General features: G+C 45.0%; 1 protein-coding gene and 1 long non-coding RNA gene across 3 annotated transcripts in view; one reads left to right on the forward strand and one right to left on the reverse strand.

Annotated features, from left to right (window-relative positions):
* LOC135913369 (uncharacterized) overlaps nt 1–21190 on the forward strand; it is a 169196-nt gene that overhangs the window by 22365 nt on the left and 125641 nt on the right. The window lies entirely within an intron of this gene.
* LOC135913385 (uncharacterized) lies at nt 1946–16629 on the reverse strand. The gene is made up of 5 exons (XR_010567987.2): nt 16118–16629; nt 15243–15285; nt 14291–14396; nt 12510–12578; nt 1946–5138 (listed from the first exon to the last, which is right to left on the reverse strand). It is a non-coding gene; the product is annotated as an uncharacterized lncRNA (long non-coding RNA).

Consider the following 21190-nt stretch of genomic DNA (forward strand, 5'->3'; position numbering starts at 1 on the left):
CCGTGAACTCCGCTTCGAACCAATGCCAAGGGAATGTTTGCATGGTGAGCTCGAATTCCCAGTGCTGTCTCCAGCGTGAATAGCTCGCAGATTGCCGTTTAGCAATAAGAAGGGTTCAACCTAAGCTTGGCCAGCGCTTGCTTCGTTCGGCTGGTAAAACTATACAGTCAGGACGCCAAGATATTGTGGAGATCTCTTATTTGGCTACCCTTTTTTCTCTTCTTCGAGAGTGCCGCAGTTTGTGCCTCAATTTCACGGCACAGCGCGCACCGTCAGCTCTTCGGTTTTACTTCGCGCAGGCAATGCAGGGCCCGTACATCGTAATGTTCGATTTCAAGTGCCATTGCTTCTATCACGCGACGCACCGTGAGGCAGATCGCAGAGATAGCGGCAGCGCGGTGGCGAGCCAGTCATATCCGAGCCGATGATGAAGGGCGAAAAAGAAGGAAAATTTATATTGTCGGCTGGTAGTTAAAGGTTAGGTGACCCTGAGAACCCGTTCACGTTTTCCTTGCGCTCGCTACATAAGAAGTGCTGGAAGTGCGTTCCTGTTGCGTGCATCGTGCAAGCTCCTGGTAGCAAGCGACATAGCGCTGCGCTCTGCCAACTCATTTACTCTTGCAATACCACCTGTCAGCTGAGGACAGAAAAGAATGACATTAATAAATTACTTCTGCATTGCTTAGACGCCCGGTACCACACACTTATACTTTATATTTATATAAACTTAAACTTATACTTTATATTTATATTTAATTTATATTTAACATTTATTTAGCAAGCAGAAACGTTCGCCAATTCCTCCATTAGCTCCTTATAAAATGACGTACACTTCCGGGGTGGAACCCTTTCATCTATTGGTCGCGTCCTTCCCTTCTTCCACCATGGGTGTGGGAAGGAAGGAAGGAAGAAAGGAAGGAAGTCCAATTTATTCAAGGTCCTGCCGGCCACGAGAGCTTTGGGGCTCTCATATAGTGGGCGTCTTCCACGAGAGAACCGGGAGGTTGTGTTTTCTGGCGGCGGCGTGGACCTGCTGGACGGCCCAGAGTTGGGGAGCGAGTTCTTCGCTCCGCATTTCTTCTTCAAACTTGCGCTTGTCCAGTTCGGAGTATATGTGAGCTTGCGAGCACGGCCAGAGTAAATAATATACGTTAAGGGATGTACTGGAATTTCTGCAATAAGACTTGTCGTAGAGCTCAGGCATATAGTGGTACACTGTAAACAGAAAAACACCCAGATGGGCGTTTTTTGCTTGTCCTCTAGCGCATTCCCTTTTGTACATCTTTTTCCTCCCATTGAATGGGCATACGATAAAACTCCCATTGACATGGGCATTGATTGGGCACACAACGGGGGTACCGTAATACGCCCACTTCACCCCCTTCACCCCCATTTGACGGGGAGGTACAATGGGAGTTTTGTGAAGGAATTAAAGGCATTTTAGTTTAGGTGCGGCAAGCACGTAGCGAAATGCTTGGTGGCACGGGTCCCGCGCTTACGCAGCACCAGACGGAACGCCGCAGGCCGAAATGTCGAACGCCGGCGATCAAGGCTCAAGGGAACTCGTCCGTCCGTGAGCTGCCACCCGAGCAGGCGTCGCACGTGCTCGGAGCGAACGCCGGCGTCCGACACGGTGGCCTCCGGTATTCCGTCTGCTGCTGCATAGGCGCGGCGTACCGCCGCGGGCTCGCCGCACGTGGTCCAATCGACGGCACACGGCCACCGCTGAATCGACCAAGTCACGCGCACACGTGGTCCAATGGTGAATGAACCCGTCACCGCCCGTCTTCATTTTTTCCTTTCGCTGATCACAGAGCCCCTCGTTGCAAAGCTTTTATACAATAGTCCTATCGAAAATGCTAGTTACCGGAAGTGCCTCCGAGGCCAGCAAACGCCTTCGAGAGCAGTTGCTACTTGCTGAAAGGAAAAATGCACGAGACACACATTGACAGCAAAAGAAAATTTATTAAACACCAAATGTAAGAAATATATGTTCACTTTCGGGCCCAAAAGAAAGCAAATTTCTGCCCCAGTAAAATAATTGTTTTGATATTAAAAAAGAATACTGTACATAGTAAGCATGCATGCCAGTTACTAGTATTCTGCATGTCCTAACACAATGAAATTAGCAAATGAAAGAAATGCTAAGAAATCTTATCTCGTTTCATATTGAACTGTAACTACATAGCCATGTGTTTGAACTGTTACTTTGCACTGACACTCCACAGTTTTGCACAGACTATATATTGAGCTTGCTTGACTAACAGTAAAACTCCATTTGGGCCTAGTTGGTACATAATTCTGAACTTAAACTTACAGCACAAACACCTAAGATGGACCACAAAAGGCAGATACGGCACACACTGGTGCTAACTGACAACTTCTTTATTTCTTTGTCATCGATGCATATATAAACCCTAGGCCACACAACCGCACAGACTACATTACAGAGATCTACCAAATTACCGCATAAGCAAACGTAGGAAGTCAAATTCAGATGGGTGCAGGGACAAAGATATGTCACTGATGCAATTATCGCCTTGCCTTTTTATGTGGTAGGCCTCTAAGGCAAGCTGCGCATGCTCATTCTTGCTTTTGCCAAGAATCGACGTCCTATCAAGTCGTGTCTCACAATTGTTGTAAGGGTTTGCATGCGCAACAAGGTGCACTCCTCTACCTACATTCTTGTTTACTTTTTTGCGCACGTTTCCTGCATGGTCCCTTAAATACATAAGGTCATCTATCAACTCAAGGGAGCTGCTTGCAGGCATAGTGTTCCCTTGGCTTTTTCTTCGCCGAACAAGCTTTTAAAGCTATGCTCACGCACCTGCGGAGAGAGCAGAGGAGGAGGCCAAATTCGGCATAGTGCTTCATACGTGTCGCGCGCTGTCGGCGTGGTTTACACCATTCCACTCTCATGTGGTAAGATATAGCTTGGCTAGATAGGGCATTGTGTCAATGAGCTACTCAGGGAACATGCGCAAAAAGTAAACAAAAATGTAGATAGAGCAGCGCACCTTGGTGCGTATATAAACTCTTGCAACAATTGTGAGGCACAACTTGACGGAACGTCGATTCTAGGCAAAAGCAAGAATGAGCATGCGCGGCTTACCATAGAGGCCTCCCACATAAAAAGGCAAGGCGATAATTGCATCAGTGAGATATCTTTGTCCCTGCACCCATCTGAATTTGACTTCCTACGTTTGCTTATGTGATAATTTGGCAGATCTCTGTAATGTAATCTGAGTGCCTGCACGGTTGTGTGGTCTAGGGTTTATATTGCATCGACGACGGAGAAATAAAGTTGTTAGCCTCGATGTGTCGTATGTTCCTTTTGTGGTCCGTCTTAGGTGTTTGTGCTGTAAGTTTAAGTTGCTTGACTAAGCCATTCTAAATTAACAGTGGCTTGTATAATGAGGCTGATCAGTGGTATTTTGCATGTACTAGCACACAAATATGATAAATGTCAAAGTACTAAATTAAGAAATTGGGACTCAACACACAAACAAGCTACATAATTTAGTGTAGTTATTGGGCTGTATTTCCGAGCAGGCTATTAAATATAAACCGTATTTACAAACCAGAACCCACCTGCTGATTATGAGACGTGCCGTAGCGAGTAACCCCGGATTAATTTGGACAACCTGGGGTTCTTTAACATGCACCTAAACCTAAGTACACAGGTGCTTTTGCATTTCACTCCCACTGAAATGCAGTTTTGTTTACGACTAGATTTGCGAAAGTTCTGAACAGGATTCCCCCTATATTTTTACAGTGGGCACTCTTTAAATGGAGCCTCAAGGGGCCGGGGAAATTGGTTCCATTTACCAGGCATTCTATTTAGTGCGAGACATTGCAGAGAGCCAACCGACCATCAGGATGGTGTCCTGTTTAAGCGGCAGTTTCGCTTAAGCGATTTTCGTTTATGAAGGTTCCACTGCAGTCCTTAATAGTGGATGAGTTGTGTTCTGCATGGACACTTTAGCATGGCTACCATGTTTAGTTGAATATTGTGCAAGCAGCGACATTTCACTGTACCCAGTGCAATATATAAAGCCAGCATTGTAACATGCTGCAAATGCAGCCACGAACAAGTAACTCCCCTATCATACCCAATAACAGCATCTTTAGACGAGATTAGTACTGCTTTCTCATGTTTAAGTGCCTTGTTTTCAGAAATCAAATCCTCCTGATCACATTGGTTTCCAATTGTGTCATTCCCCGCGCTGAAGTCATTTGAGATTGCATTTAATTGCACTTCAGATAGCATATTGGTCTTATTTAAAAAGCACATGGCATCACAGTCACCACCTAGATATAGAATTTGAGCTGCAACGCAGTAGCAGACATTGAGGTAGATGCCTAACTATTCTTTTGAATTGGGATGCATACTCAAAACACTGCTATGCAATTGCAGACAGGGCTGGTAGTGTAGCAACCAGGACAGATTTAACGGACATACAGGAGCAAAATTGTGTGAGCTTTGAATAAATATTCTCTCTGAGGAACCATGCTGTCCAGTTATAAAATGGGGATCGAAATAAAGTAGTTGGATAGCAAACCTGCATTTCATTAAGTAAATAAAATACTGTTCATGCCACCTTCCAGGGTGCACACTACATTCTCTTTCTTTGAATGTGAATTTGTTACCTTGCCATGGGTTGCCAAATGTATGGGTGTATTGTTGGTCGAGGGTGGATATAGGTCTCAGGCTAGAGGAAATATTTCGACAAGGAGACTTGCCAGGTTGAACAACGAGTGTCTCAGGCTGGAGCCATTTGGTTCCCTTGCAATGATGTTGGCTCCAGCTTGAGACTTTTTTTGTTGGACAACTGTTGACAATTAATGTCGCCATCTTTTCATTTATTCTCGTCTTATTCAACCCATTGCTCCACGCAGGAGCTGCAGTTTCTTTAAGAATAAAAATATTAATGAGCTCAAAGGCTTTGTGCATGGCTGCGTCCCCAAGTGCAAAAATTCGTTTTCAATGAATGACAGAGTTGGTACCTTTCTTGAGCATTCAATAAGAAGAACCAAAATTAAGCTAACAGACTGGTTATGACGACAAGTAAACATGAATTGATGTGGAGTGCCATTTCTTCATTTCACACCAGGCTTGGGGCCAGCCGGACTTCTTCCTAAAATTGAGAAAATTTTTCTAATTAATTACATATTAAGAGTAATCTCTTCATAACCTAAAAATTTTAAAAAATGGTTATTTGGTTATTCATATTTAGTTAGGAACAGCGCGAAGAACACTGACGAAGTAAGGGCGTATACAGTAATGACACATAGTGCTGGTTGACTACAGATTTAATATTAGAACAGACAAACAGTTAAGTACTTTGGAATGCTTCCTAAAAGCCATAAAAAACCAAAGCAGGAAGCAGTTGTACGAAATAATGTATGTGCATGAAAAATGCACTTGATCATCGGTTTGCAGATATGTGTGCCATTTACTTGTCAGTTAACAATATGTGTTACACTGAAACATTTCTCCTACAATTTGGCAATTCTGTGGGCACTGATTATTGCTTGGGTCAGTTGGTTGCTGTTGTTACTGCTATTAGTGTATGGTGAAGTGTAATGTAAATGGGGAAGTGCTACTGACAACTACGAACATTGGCAAATTTTGCTGCACCAGGATAATGCACGCATTGTCCTGCTGCAGCAAAACTTTCCAGTAAACTTTCACAGTTCTCTGTAGTACTTTCCCATCTGTCTCGCCTCACACTGTTTCATCTATAGCGCTTCACCATACTATAATATGCGCCACCAACTGACACAAAATTCTACCCTTCTGAAGTTCCTACTGCTCCTTCGCACTCGTCACATTCAGGCTGCCAGCCGTACTAAGCCCAATCTAGTATAACTGCATGGACTGGCAGCTCCTGTCATGGATTTACTCTGGTGTAATGGCACCACAGAAGCAAACGAAGACAAAGACATGCAGGACACAAGTGCTTAACCTCAACTCTGGCTTTAATAAGAAAACAGACATATACAACACGTAGTGACACGAAGTGACGTTATTAATTAAAAAACAAATTCTTCGTGCAATTTAATTGAGAATGACTGATGCATTTGTCCTTTTCACGCTAATCTGCCAAAGCTTAATTATCTTATGTACATTTGCTCATAATTTCTGGCAACGAGTTTCGAAGAACACTGGAACGAACCACTCTATTTTGCAGTGTATCACAATGTGCGGATGAGAGTTGTTGCACACAAACGTCATTAGCCTCAATCTCAAATTATTACAATGCGTGTCTATGCAATGCAAGCATGACTGGATAGGAATGGCAGACTGTACATAACCTCCGTTGCGCAGTGCAACGCTTGCAAATTGTGCTGCACGCAACAAATTAGTTTGTTTTCCTGGCTTCAGTCTTTTTTTCTCATCACAGCAAATCTCTCTTCACATGTTTCATACAAAAAAAAAATGTTTGCCCGTAGGGACCAGCTACACAATTACTCACGAAAATCCCAAATGCATACCAAACAACTGCAACCACTTCTTTACTTCATCATCTCATTCATTATATTCCCTAGTCATGCCTGATTTAGTTGCGCAAATCCTTTTTCTCAGGCCCTTGTTAGGAGAGTTTTGTGCTGCAACAAAAGGCAGAAGCCAAAAAAAGGAAGAGGTTGGTTGTGGCTTGAAGCACAATATGCATCTAGTGAGCTAGGCCGCAAGCGTTGCGTAGTCTGCTGCCATCACAAGGCCGTGCCTACATTGGACAGATGGGATGCTCTATTAATGTGAAATCAGGGAGATTGAGGCAGTATGAGTCATCTGTGTGAAACAACCCTCCCTCACACAATGGTAAATGCTGCAAAGAATGTGACCGTGGTCCTGTGTTCCACAAAACTTGCGTTGTAGCGAGATATTATGACCTGACAACATGCAACGTAATTGTGGTTTGCAACATTTAAAAAGAATGATAAATGTATCAGTGATCCATTAGTTGCACTGCATAAAGAATTTCTTTTAACAGATACCATCACATAATGTCTCCACCTGTTATTAAATATTGCGTTGCCTTATTTTAAAGCTTGAAGTGAGATCCGGCGCTTGTGTCATGCGTACATATCTTTCTTCGTTTACTTTTTGTGGTGCCAATACACCAGAATTTGTATAACCAAATGGCCACACTGCTTTTGTCACGTTATAGTGATGCTTGCAAAGCCTCGCAAACAGCAGCCTATTTGCTCAAAACGTGCTTTTGTACATATGCTTTTCCAAAAAGAAAAGCTGCGAAAAGGTAACAGAATCAACAGCAGTAGGTTAAATCCACTGCAATGCTTTACTTTTCTGCCTTTATTATTCGTTACACCTAAGTGGATCAGCCAGAGTGTGAATGTTACAGAAATGCACCAAATAAGTTGTTGAAATTATGCAAAAATGTTAACGCAACTAAGCATAGATTTATGTGCAATAATAGACACCACTCAGTTTCTTTCCTTCTGACACAAACGTAGTATATCTTATTTTTTTGGCATGAAGAAAAGCATATGTAGACCAGGCAATATTTGAATGAGATTAATCTCTGTAAACTCTGTAAAGCGTCTGTAATCCGGACTGAGTGACTGAACGTTATCCTTTCTCTTCTTTCTTTAATCTTTCCGTCCCCATTTCCCTTTCCCCAGTGTAGGGTAGCCAACCGGGCTCAGTCCTGGTTAACCTCCCTACCTTTCATTTATCATTTGCTCTCTCTCTCTCTCTCTCTCTGAATGAGAGCCTTCACGATTAAGCACCACTATGTGACCATTAGGGTACATACACTGTAAATAGTACAGATGATGTCCCGAATATCACAAGTGCAACATGTTAGCGAAAGCAGCAACCATTAACCCCGAAACTAACCAAATCCCACAAAAAAATGGCTGTGGCTTAGCTAAGGTTAAACCCAGGATGCGAAGCATACTAGCCTTTATTTTAGTTGTTGAACCACTGTTTAGCCTGGTGAACTGCTGTTGCTTGGCTATATTTGGTTTGGCTAGACGAAGAAACAACTCATGCAGGCGAGCGCACGAGCTGAGACCCGGCTATGTAGCTACGCGGCCGCAAGCGAGCGCACGAGTTGAGCTTCCGCTTTTGCAGCTGTTATGACGTCATATGGTAGCTACGCGGCCACGCGCGGCGCAGCAAGGAAGAGCATGGTTGTGCGGCTAGTATGCTTCGCATAATAAAAAATAGATGTATGTGTCAGTGCAGCACCTGTATTCTGAAGTTACAGGAAAGTGGCATGCTTGTTAACAAACCTACAACCAAGGCACATTTGTATGTGGCCAACCCCTGCCTCTTTATGTGCTTTCGTGCCTTTGACAAGGTGTTACTAGATATTTATTTGCTTGTCTGTTGCAAAAACACATCAATTATCAGGTCCGTGCACAGTGCACCATACCATTTATCTATGTGGACTCACTTTGAGTCCTTAGCACTGCTCTCGCCTGTTCAGAACTAACAATCGCAAAAAGACTTGTTCTACTTAAATCTACATGCCTGAACATGTGGGTTCTGCAGTTGAAATAAGGTAATTATAAGTAAAACGAATGACATGTTCTGATGAACTTTGTTTTCATAATCTAATTGCTTATTTGGACACATAACCAGTCAGATCATTCGCACTAACACAAGAAAACAAATTCAACACACTGGTTTATACTGGTCGGTGCTCTTTTGACTTTAGTACACACTGAACCAACGACAGGCAGTGAGAAATACCGACAACCACTAACTTCCAGATGGCATTATTGGTCACATGTGCACATGATATAGCTACAAAAACCCAAAGGAAAGTAAACAAAGAAAAAACTACATTTTAACAGAAAAAGAACAAGCCAAAACAAATTTCTTCTGGTAGCTAAGTCACAATCAAGGTGCAAATGCCAGCTATAGTTCGGCAAGCACACATTTAGTTATTTTGCTCAGTCGCTCAATATCACAATTTCTTGTTTGACAGCAACACTGACGGGACATCTGTGCATATCTTTATTGCAAATGCCATTTTTGCTTGCCCCCAAATCCTTTTGTGGTTATTCATTTAGTACCTGCTTCGCCTGTACTGGCGTTGCAGGGGGATATACATTAAGTGTAATGTAACTTACAGTCAAATCAAGCAAACAAAGCAGGGAGGGAATTATCTTTGAAAACTATGCAATCATTTGCAGGCGGAAAAACATTGCAGTCCCTTTGGTCCAAGGAAAAAACAATGTGAGGCATCACCACTAAGGAAATTAATAAACCTGTTTAGTGTAATCTCTTCCTTGTGAGGTATGATGATAGCCTGATATGAATTTCCCTATCTCTACATGTTTGGAACAGTACATGCTAAGAAATAACTTTAACTGAAGAGATTTCCTAGTCTTTTCAATCCTGCCATTGCAGCTTACCCTTACTCTCAGTAATACAAAGCCATTTAGTACGACTTCAAATTTTGAATTTGAGAGTCAGCGAATAAAGATATGGTTTTACGGTGTGTCACATAGGTAGTATGAAGCAAACCCAGCCTTGCTTTTTTGTCCACTCTGTCCTCTTTGATACTGTCACACGCAGTGGGACGACACTATCATGAAAAGTGCTGGCAGTGGAGGTGAATGCTATGTCTGTCTCTCATTTCAATGCATCTCTGAAACTACAGATTATGCAACCCCCAGTACTAAACACGTAGGAAGACTGTGCACACAATACCACGCCATATCAGCACATCTAGTCTTTCCACACGCAGCAGATCACCTCTAGAACAGGGTGTGCAGGCTGCAGATGTGCTCAGCTGCGCTAGAAATGAAGACACACATGGACTGGGCCCCTCTGAGGGCCCCCTTAAAAGCTCAGTTTGTCATATTTTGTTTCTGCAATAGGCTAGTGCAAAGAGTGAATTTGCTTCATTCCTGAATAACGGGAAAATCAGACATCCACCCATTCGTAGCAATTGCTACAAAGGAAACTCGTACAGATTCCTCGAAAGAAAAGCCTCATAGTTGAAGAAAAATTCGTCCTGGTCCGGGACTCGAACCCGGGACCACCGCCTTTCCGGGGCAGCCGCTCTACCATCTGAGCTAACCAGGCGGCTAGCAGATGGCAGGGCGAAGTCGAATTTGTCGACAACACAAAGCAAAGGCAAGAGTTTCATGTAGTAGTTCTGCGGAAACCCGCAAGGTGGAGAGAAGTAATGAATAAAGGGAAAATCAGACATCCACCCGTTCGTAGCAATTGCTACAAAGGAAACCCATACGGATTCCTCGAAAGAAAGGCCTCATAGTTGAAGAAAAATGTGCCCTGGTCCGGGACTCGAACCCGGGACCACCGTTTTTCCGGGGCAGCCGCTCTACCATCTGAGCTAACCAGGCGGCTAGCAGATGGCAGGGCGAAGTCGAATTTGTCAACAACACAAAGCAAAGGCAAGAGTTTGACGTAGTAGTTCTGCGGAAACCCACAAGGTGGAGAGACGTAATGAATAAAGGGAAAATCCTGGTTAGCTCAGATGGTAGACCGGCTGCCCCGGAAAGGCGGTGGTCCCGAGTTCGAGTCCGGGACCAGGACGAATTTTTCTTCAACTATGAGGCCTTTCTTTCGAGGAATCCGTATGGGTTTCCTTTGTAGCAATTGCTACGAACGGGTGGATGTCTGATTTTCCCTGTGCTTCAAATGTGCTTCATCCAAAGTATGTTATCGCGACCATGCTGTTCTGTCGCACCTAGGCTCCCTGCGCTTGAGCGGAAGTTGTATTTTCTTCTATACGTTTGTTCAGGCTGTCATTAAACAGTTGGTAGTTTGGCACTTCACTGTCTTCCTTTCTTCTATCCCTTTTCAAGAAATGTATTTTGCGCCACAAAGTATACCTAGGAAATCTAAGCACCAACTTGCCCAAGAAGTCCTTTTGGAACATCTACACAGGGTGTTTTGACTAATGTCATACCAAGTGAGCACACTACAAACCTTGCGTGCATCGTTTTCATGACTCTTTCGATGACCATATTTCGTTTTCAGTGACTTTATCAACTAAGTATCTAGCGGCAGCTTGAACATAGGCACTCATGAGAACTCGCACCAGGCTTGGTCGAATATGTCCAGCACTGCATCACTGAGTAGTGAACCATGCTGTAAGAGTTGGCAACTAAATTGCCACCTTGAGATTGAAACTTTTCAACCTTACAATCAAGGCTTCAATTGCCCAGCCAGCAAGCTGCAGCAAATGTGTGAACTATAGTCATCTGATGTCACATTCTATGTCATAGCGATAGCAGCTGATCTCTCTAGTGGTGGCCCTCAAGGCCAACAGGCATCCCTTTCTGTGCACGTGCTTGTGTAGGACTAGGCAGATGGTGCCAGTTTGTTCTTCAGCATTAACACTATGTTCACGCTGTATCGGGAACACATTTTCTTACTCAGTGCAATAGCCCTTGAACCTACATAATTGCCACCAAGAGTCCTTTGTCCACCAACCTTTCCTTTGCCATGTCATTTGCTTCTGCCTTGATGTCATGGAGCAACTTCAGCTAGCTGAAGCATTGATGTTGTTTGAGTACCCACACAGCCTTGCAGTTTTCCAACCTGAACGTTGCTTCATTAAAAGCTGACATGATTTGGTCTCAGCAGACAGATCAGAGTTAAAAAACACTCATAAACTTCTTTCAAAGTCATTCTAACCTCGTCAATAATCCCGGGCCTTTTGATGTGTTATTCAGCATTGTCCAAAGCAAGTTGGCTTTTAAAAATCAAATAACAACTTTGTGAGGGCAGCTACTGGGCTACCTGTCTCTTCAGCGAGCCTGAAATGTCTCCCAGCCATCAAAGCAAGAGCGCAAAACGACAATGAAAAGTGTGGCAGACAAAATGTTCATGTAAATCCATATGTTTATCAACTGTTACACCAACTGAAAAAGATAGTGGCTTCCCAGTACAGTCTTGATGTACGTAGTTGTTTCGGTCACGAACAAACAGCCAGTTGCCCAGTCCTGCACAAGCACAGTGTAACGATGCTTATGGATTAAAATTTGTTGTGTGTGCATGTGGTGCAGTGTACCACATTTCATTTTCCTGAGGCTGCAGTACACTGGGAAGACTGGTTGCTACTTCAATAGGAAGCCCTTACAGTATTGCAGCCCTTTGTTCAGATCTTGCTGCAGATTGTATCATATGCGAATGCAAACTGCTTTGCAGGACACGTCAGTTCAGTTCAAGCAATTAGACCGAGTAACCCAAGAAATACTTCATGCCTCCAAAACGTTTTAATACAGTCCCTAGTTTAGTACAGGTTTTCGCCTGATGTTTTGGCTTCTACGGTATAATGCTGTGTATAAGGCTTGCTAGGTACTAGTGGTTTGATGTGCACACTCTCTTGTGTTGCTATAATTACAACTTGTAACAAAGATTTTCCTTCCTCACAAACGTTTGGACACAGTGCCTGTGAGTTCATCTTTTAACCTGTTTTTCATTGGATCTGTGCATTTACATGGAACGTAAACTACAAAATATCAGTACTGAGAATCGCAAAAGAACACACCTGCGTAACGATTCTGCCGAGATCGTTGGAGTGGTCAGTCACAGGATGCAACACCGGTAGAAAGGCATCCTGAGGTAAAGCAAAATAACAATCGTTGTAAGATGCGGATCAAAAATTTTATTCTGTGATGCTTTTGGCATGTATACTAATTACTACATTTGTATGTAAAATAGTTTTGCATAATAGCTGAGCAAGGTTAACGTCTCGCCCTGTGACTGTCAGCCAGTGCTACTCATGGCAATGGTGACAAATATGGCACATCCTTTCAAATGGAACTTTTGTGCATTACATGAATTGAACTTAGGTTCACATAATACATGACACCTGTGGTTAGAAGGATGTGTTGCATGCCACACCAATGCCACAAGTGGCACTGCCTAACACTTCCAGGGCCAGACTTAGTACATAAACAATACAAATGTGCAACAAAGTGAACAGGTGGATAGCTGCTGCTATAACTCAAAGATTGCATGCATCATGCAGATGTGAATGCAGCTCCCATCAGGATAGAGTTGTCCTTTGGTGCACTTCATTTCTCTTCCTCTTTTGTCTTCATTGCATGCTGGTGCCATATGGTAATAATGAACAAAAATTAAGCACCTCAGTTCCCATTCTTGTTTTGCTACATGCTGTAAAGTCATCCAAATGCGCTTAAGACTCTTAAGGATGTACTTTAGCCATTTTGTCTTGACAATATTGGTACCGAGCATAATGCATCATGCAAGAAACTTGCATATACCGGGCACCGCTATAGACACTGCGACCTCTGCAGTTTCTCCACAATCTGGCATAATGTGCTCAAGCTGCCTGTAAACACTGGAGGGTGTCTATGATACATTAAGAAGCTCAGCAAACATGAGAAGGGCCTAAAATGAAGGTCAGAGAAGCAAAGCAAATTTTTAACCATTCCTCTCTATGTTGCTATGAATGTGAAGGTGCCAGCAAATGATGTATTTGAACTGTGTTTTTAATGGTGCAATACTAGAGAGCACATTTTTGCAATAATAATGTGACAGAGAAGAATGACAGAAACTAACTTAATGAATATTTTTCTAAACTTGCACGAGGGTTTCGTCATTATGCTGATGCACACACCTGCATATCTCTACTGTGAAGTCTTGTTTCGGTTTCCTATTTTATTTTCACATAGTAATTTACATCATACACTTGTCCTGAAATACATCATGTTAGGCTCCTTCAGTATTTTTTTTTTCTTACTGGAACACACATGCCTATACAGGGCACACACTCAAATACATGCAAAGCTGCCACGGGACTGGCCATTTGAGGTCGACATGTTTGTACAGCGCAAAAGACGAGGACTGAAGGAAGAACACAACACAGGTGCTGTCACACACACACTCAAGGCACTCTGCAGGATTCTCAGGCTTTTTTCATACTCCTACAAACACGTTATGTAGCACATATTGAGCCACAGAAAGCTGTACTGGAAAATGTTCACGTTGCACTACAATTTTATAATTGAGACTTTTTATCTAATTATAATATCTGAGTTGATTATTTGATTAAGAATAATTAGGTAATTAGGCAAAATGCAGAAAATCTAAGTATTTCCAAGAGACAGGAAACAACATTACCTAGGTTCTGTGCAGCTAGGTGGCATATGCATATTTTTTTAAGTTTTCTAAAGTTACGTGGGATAATCTGCATACGTCCCATGGAACAGGTGTCACACCAATCACTCTAAGTGATGCCGCTAAACTAGCCATTGCACTTAAAACATATAGGGTAATAAAAGTAAACTCTAGGTAAGAGCATACCAAGACCTCTATTGCTGAAAAGGGAAACTGATGGGAGGCGACTGATCTCCGGTTATGAAGCTGCTTCATCCTCACAGCTGGCAACGAAACGGCCGCAACCACAGTCCTGAAATAAAAGAGAAAAAGTTGACATTACAATGATCACATAGAACACGAAAAAGCTGGTCGCCAGTTTATCTTGGAGAGCATCTGCTGCTACATTAGGTTTTGTATATTGGTCAGCTTATTGCTAAACTAAGCTTGCCAAAATTTTATACCTTAATGGCTTTGCTCTTTACAAACTAAAACCTTTGCCTAACTCATACACTTATGCACTACTTAAGCTATGAGATGTTTACTGATCCCTTACAATGAATGGCTTCTAAGACAAATTATTTCACACAAAAGGATGCATAACTTATGAGTGTTACTGACATTGAATACCAAGGCATTACCTTTTTATAATAAACGATGGCAGACTTCAAGCACATTTTTCTCACAGATACAGGTTGCTCGGTCTGCCTTTCTTTTTTCACCAGCAGTAGAAATTTTGTTGTTAATATTAGTGCAATATAGGATGATGCTATGATGTGTGATATGATCCTGAGTTGAAAAGCGCCACTTTTTTGTGTGAATTTGGCACCTAGAATTCAAAACTCAATATCTGTACCCAATACCCAACGGCACAGCAGCAAAGTAATTAAACATTAAACAAGTCCAGGTATCCAGTGCACAGCGCCAGCTGTTGAATAACAACACTGCACTAGCATCGACTGTATAGATGTAGCGTAGTATGTGCACGGCAGGCGTAGTGGCGGCCTCCAGCAAAGAACACAGCCATGGAGCGACGCGCCCGTATGAGCCATCGCCGGCAATTCTATCGCGTAAATTGATATATCTCGTCACGGCACAGGCGTCGTTTTCTGGCCGCCGAGGCGCTGGCCGCCGAGGCGCCGGCGCCACTGGTACTCACCTGCTCCGGCCGCCGAGGTTCAAGTGACGGCGTATCCAGTAATCTGAATCAAAGAAGGACACTGTTACCGCCAAGCAGTACGCTAACTATAAACTATAAAGCGTTTCTTATACTCTGACCGGCAGTTCATGCGGCGTTGACCCGTAGTGCCGTTGGAAGCTCACCACACGCTTTTAATACCACAAACGCGCCGCCGACATTTCACGCCCGTAGATCAAAGTCGACGGGCGCAGGCTCTACATGCTACACGCCGCAGTCGCACACTCCCTGCACAATCAGCGGCGTGGGCGCGAAGAGACACAGACGATAGCACGGAGCGTACTGGCAAATCTGCACAATGCGCGCTTAGTGAGCGACCTACTGCACACAATCACACGAGCTAGGGGACTGGCGCCGCGTACGCGCCAGCTAGCAGATACCGCGCACAAAGAAGCGCCGCCGGTTCTCGCTCAAATGATCGCTGTACAAACACTCACACACGCGCACCGCAGTAAACCCTTAACGAGCCGCCGCATTTTCAGGCGGCGGTTAGGCAGCGAAGCTTAGCTCACCTTGCACTGCACATAACTATTATGGTAGTGGCTTGCGCTTCGGGGAGCATGTCGAATGTTCACATCCACCCTATTAAAGACGCGGCACAGTCCCTCATCATGTAAAATTCTAATGTTTAAGTACACTCGCTTGACCCTAAACACTCAAGTCACCTCGATTACGACAAAGCTCGAAGAAACACAGAGATCGTGCAAGATGGTTCTAGACGGCCAACTGTCGCGCTATGTTGTACTGAGACCTTCAATAAGTCATATCAGCGCGTCTCTTCACTTAGAACATATGCACACTCATAGAACGTGTAATAATCGTTCGAAGTCACTTACCGTGGAGTCTTGGGGGTTCAATGCTGTGAGAAACAACAACCACGGTAGAAGAATGCGCCGCCGCTGACAATGGCTGCCCCTTTGCGGCTTTCAACGTACGCGCGCGCGCTCCGAAGGCTTGTGCTCCTCCGCGCGTAGTTCCGACCGTTCCGACACACAGCGCCAAGGCGCGGCTACTCCGAACAGAAAAACAGCGCCGACACACATTGCGCGGGATATTTCGAATGTGACTGCAGAAATAATCCTACTGAAATTGTCGCTGCGGCTGCCTGCCTTGTTGGTCACGGCTGAGTTATTCTTTTCTATATTTGGCTTGTCTCAGATATGGGTGTATTTCAACACTCCCACTTTCCCGTACGCCACCGTTATTCCTTGAAAACCCCCATTTTACAACCGCAATGGCCCTTCAAATGGGGCCGGGGGTATAATAATGGTTCTAGCTTATTTTACTTCTTCTCGTGGGAGTACTCATTTTAGGCTAGAGGGGAAAAATGGCATATCAACTGTTAAAACGCCCATATGGGCTCATTTGTGTTTACAGTGTATAGTCTGTTTTGCGTGTGGTATGTGTCTGTTTGTAGCATTCTGAGTGTAACCGCTTGAGCTCGAGTGCGCGTGCGGTGTGGCGTGCTATTCTCTCTACGTTGTAGGTAGTAGTGTTTAGTAATTTCATTGCATGTAGTGGGGCCGTGCTTGTTCTCCGAGTGGTCGGGTGAAGCCGCGCTGCCTGTGGGCGCGCAGGCAGCCTCGTGTGCCACCTCGTTAACGTTGGGGTTGGGAGTGGCACATTTAGTGACGTAAGCGGCGAAGCGAACGGTTCGTATTCCGAACCATTATAGTACTCGCCCCCAGAATAAGATTGTCAGTGCACTCACGTAGCACCGCAAATAATATGCGATTACGGATGATATCGATGGAGACACGCAGTGTACATTGCGCGATCGGGCAACGTGTGGGTTTCTTTGCTCCAAGCAAAGGAGCGCCGCAGTGTGGCGCCGTCACTTTCTTTGACACGAGCATAAATCAGCACGAATGACAGAAATGCCAGCACCAGCGCCAGTGACAGGCTCCACACGAATACCTTCCACAAAGACTAATAATAGATTCGGCGTGTCCTCTGGAGGAGTTATAGAAAGTCCGATGGATGTAATTTCCTCTCCTGAAACTGCAGCGCGGAATTTTCCGAGTGGAGGTCAGGAACCTGTTAGGCGGGCCGAAGTGGGGTGGGTGAGTGGCGCCGAGATGAATGGTAGGTGGCAGGCACATCGGTTCTGCATGGGGGAGACGGTGAACGGTGCGAAGAAGCTGGGAAGGTCGTCCGCTGGTAAGGCCTCGGTAGACAGGTACCGGAGCGTTCTTCAGGCGTGTAAACGCGCTCGTCATCCTGCTGGCACCAAGCAGAGTAGGAAGGTTGAGCACAAACCTGCGCCTATACTGAAGCCACCGGCGTGTGTGCCGATGGTGTTGTCCCGGGCGTGGTCGTAAATGGTGACATCGCGGTGATGGCGGCATATGTAGTTACAGTAGGAGCACTGGTAGCGTCAGAACACAGGGCACGTGGAGTAGATGCAAGCTCTTCATGAATGATTGCCCGCAAACCGGTCATAAAAGAAGTGAAGGAGCACTGCGCGTGGAGTTCTTCACGCATGATGGGATGGATCAAAGTACCCATGTCCGCAGCCTCAGGGAGGCGACCGTCATACGTATCTGTGTGAACGCAAAGGGATTGCAGTTCCTCAAGTCACTGGCATTTGGTGACATTTGGGCAAGGTGGTAGGCTTCTGTTTAACCACACTCTTAGCCAACTCCTGGCTAGAATCCACGCATGCAGGCAGGAAATCAGATCAAATTACGGCCGCTGATATACAGTTCGCCAGGCGGCCCCCCGAGGCAGCGGCGCATTTTCAAGCGGCTCAAGTTTCGGGCGGCCCAATACCAAGCGGCCTTCAGAATAGGCATAACCAAAGGTATGCAGGATTTTAAGTAGAATTTTTCGTGGCTATTTGCGGCCTACCACGAGGCATGACTGCTCTGACGGCGGCCTGTGCGTAAGCGTCCCGCACGCCAGTGCGGAAAAAATAAAAGCGAATTAACACTCAATCCGCAATTATATTGGCAAATTTTACAATCAGGAGTCGGATAACCTAATTAAAACACAATTGTCAGGAGAATCACATATCGATGAAGAATCACAACACTCTATACACATCTCGTGGATTCGAACCCGCGAGCACTCGCATTTATACGATTCAAAGCACACATCGTAACCATTACACCACATTGCCACCACGCCCACTGCGGTTCCTTTAGGGGTTATGTATGCACGAAATGTATTTGAGAAATCGGCGGCGGCGGCTGGCATTTCTCTGTAGTGCGCTGTGCTTTTGAGTATTGGAGTACGTTCGCGTTTGCATAATTTCCATTCCTTGCTACGACTGACGAAGGAAGACAACGTAGACGACAACGTGAGAGCTATTCTTCACGGCTCGTCGTCACCGCAGGAAAATAACAAATGAGCCGTTCAGCTCGTGATCGAGTGCTTCTCCAGTCCATGCATTATATGTTCTCCGAAAATACGTGGATACAAAGTATCGCGCCAACTATCCACGTATGTGAATTTAATTCGCGCGTATACTGGTGAGCATTTCTCTTTATTTCTTCCGCCAGTTCCATTCGTATATGGTCAACTGTGACGCCAGTACCAGGCACTTCGATGTTCCTCACACTGCCGTGTAGGCGTTCTTTTCAAGTGCATTAGTTTAGAGTTTGGTTCACTCCGCTGTAGGCGGTTGTCCTGCATTAGCAGCGGATCGTTAGTGCTTTGGAGCGCACGCATTCCAGCATTTGCCGACTGCGTGTGCCGATAGCCGCGTCACCTGCATCGGCACGCATGTTTATATTACTAATGTCTCCACTTGATGCGCGTGTACTGCTCTCATCTTGTGGCAGTGCTCGTTCTAAAAGCTTCGAAGACCATCTACGCTCATGCGCGTGTTCAATATATACGCACAGGATGGACTTGCCGGCTAGTTGGTTGAGCATTTTAGAAGAAACAGCGCAACACAAGAACGACGGAAAAACATGGACCACACCATGTAGCGCTGGTGTGGTTGATGCTTTTTCGTCGTCCTTGTGTTTGCGCTGTTTCTTCTTCCACGATACATGCACGCCACAGATGCACGAAAGTTTCGGAGCATGGGGGTTAACTTTGTTTTCGCCGTTTCCTCTCAGTGTCAGTGGAACAGTGGGTTGCCCCGAATTGTACAAGGTTACCCCCGTATTCAGAAATGCATCTTAACTTGAAGCCCTTGCTTTATCTAAATGACGTATGTCGTGAACCCACCAAAAGAAACGCAATGAGCGTCTTGGGGGGCGTTCGCACCAGGCGTCATTTATATCAAGTCAAGCATGAGCTTCAAGTTAAGATGCATTTCTGAATACGGGGGTTAGTCATCTGCTTCTCACTGAAAATCTCGAAGAAACGCCCACCAAAACTAGACACATTTGTAAGCTTAACTGGGCAATACGAACCTCCGTAGAAAAAGAGAGTGGTATTAAAGGCTTTCAGTGTTTTTCGTTATTCCAAAATGGTTGCACTGTCGTGGCATCAATGTACAGAGATAGTGCAGCGTTAGTTGAAAAGCATGAATTTCCGAATTCCTTGCCAAAATAAGCCTGCGAAATTATTTAGGTGCTTGAATGTCGGGTTTGTAGAGATCTTCGAAAACCCTTTATTTCTAAATGCCATTTTCAAGGCATTGAAAACCCTTGAATTTTTAGAAGTACTGGAAAATCCTTAAATTTGTACACTTGACCATACTTAGCAGACAATGGAAAGCGTTTTTTTTCCTTCTGTGGCTCTCTAGCATGTCACAGAGAATTGTCTGTGGAGGTTATAGAAGGAAAGCAGCATCTTTAAAGTTCAAATTACAAAGGAGCCACGGATACCAGTTTAGGCACATGGAACCGGTAGCAAATATACTTGAAGCGGAAGCAGGAAGCTCAACAGTTCAGGCATTCGAAGAGAAGCCGTGAGGAGCAAATCGGGATGATGATGATGATGATGATGATGATGATGATTAAAAACCTTTATTTGCTCTATTTTGCAGTGATTTTTGCGGCTTCAGATGGAGTCTTCCATCTTCTCTCCAGGGTCGGTTCCCCTAGTCCAGGGCTCCGCTGAGGGTAGCTGCCCTGCGTGCACGCCTTAGTAGTCCTTGTTGGACTTTCAGGATGTCGCTGGATAGCATCCTCTCCCACTGTTCCGCACTCGGGTTTTTTTATTTGGCTAGCCCATCCGTTTTCTGGCAAACCCATGTGGTATGGTATAGGGTTGGTTTGTCTCCACACCATGGGCACTTGCCCTCGTACTGCATGGGGTAGATCTTGCTTAGCATGTTTAGCAAACGGGAATCTTCCCGTTTGTAGCTGTCGCCATGCTACGGCGTCTTCTCCATTTAGTTGTTTGGGAGGGAACGGGTATTTTCCTCTGATGTCTCTGTAGTAGTTTAGTATCTCTGAATAGCTTTGGACTACCGGCTCGGGTTCCTCAGTGGAGTCGGGATTGTTGGATGCTCGGTTTGTTGCGTGCCCTCGAGCTATCCTATCCGCCTCCTGATTTCCCGTGATGTCGGTATGTCCCGGCGCCCAAACTATCGTGTGTTTGGCCTGGTTGTTGACGGTTTTGCCACTTGAGCGGAGGATTCGGAGCGCGCTGTGGCTGATTCTGCCGTTTAGGTAGTTGCGGCATGCTGCTTGTGAGTCTGTGAGTATGGTTAAGGACCTGCTGGATCGGTAGCCCTCCGCTGCCGCTAGAGCCACGGCTGCCTCTTCGGCCTCAACTACCGTACTGTTCCGAATTGATGCGCTGGTGATTTCATTTAGGCCCGAGTTGATCACCGTTGCGACTTTGCTTTTCTTCTGGTTTCTGCCCTCAGTGTAGGTAGCGGCGTCTACGTACACTGTGTCGTGTCTAGTTGCCAGTGTTCTTTGTACATACTCTGCTCTTGCTTGTCTTCGTGCCATGTGTAGGTTCGGGTCCATATTGCTGGGTATCGGAGCTACTTTGATGGT

This window comes from Dermacentor albipictus, chromosome 1 (genome assembly GCF_038994185.2).
Source record: "Dermacentor albipictus isolate Rhodes 1998 colony chromosome 1, USDA_Dalb.pri_finalv2, whole genome shotgun sequence".
NCBI lineage: Eukaryota > Metazoa > Arthropoda > Arachnida > Ixodida > Ixodidae > Dermacentor > Dermacentor albipictus.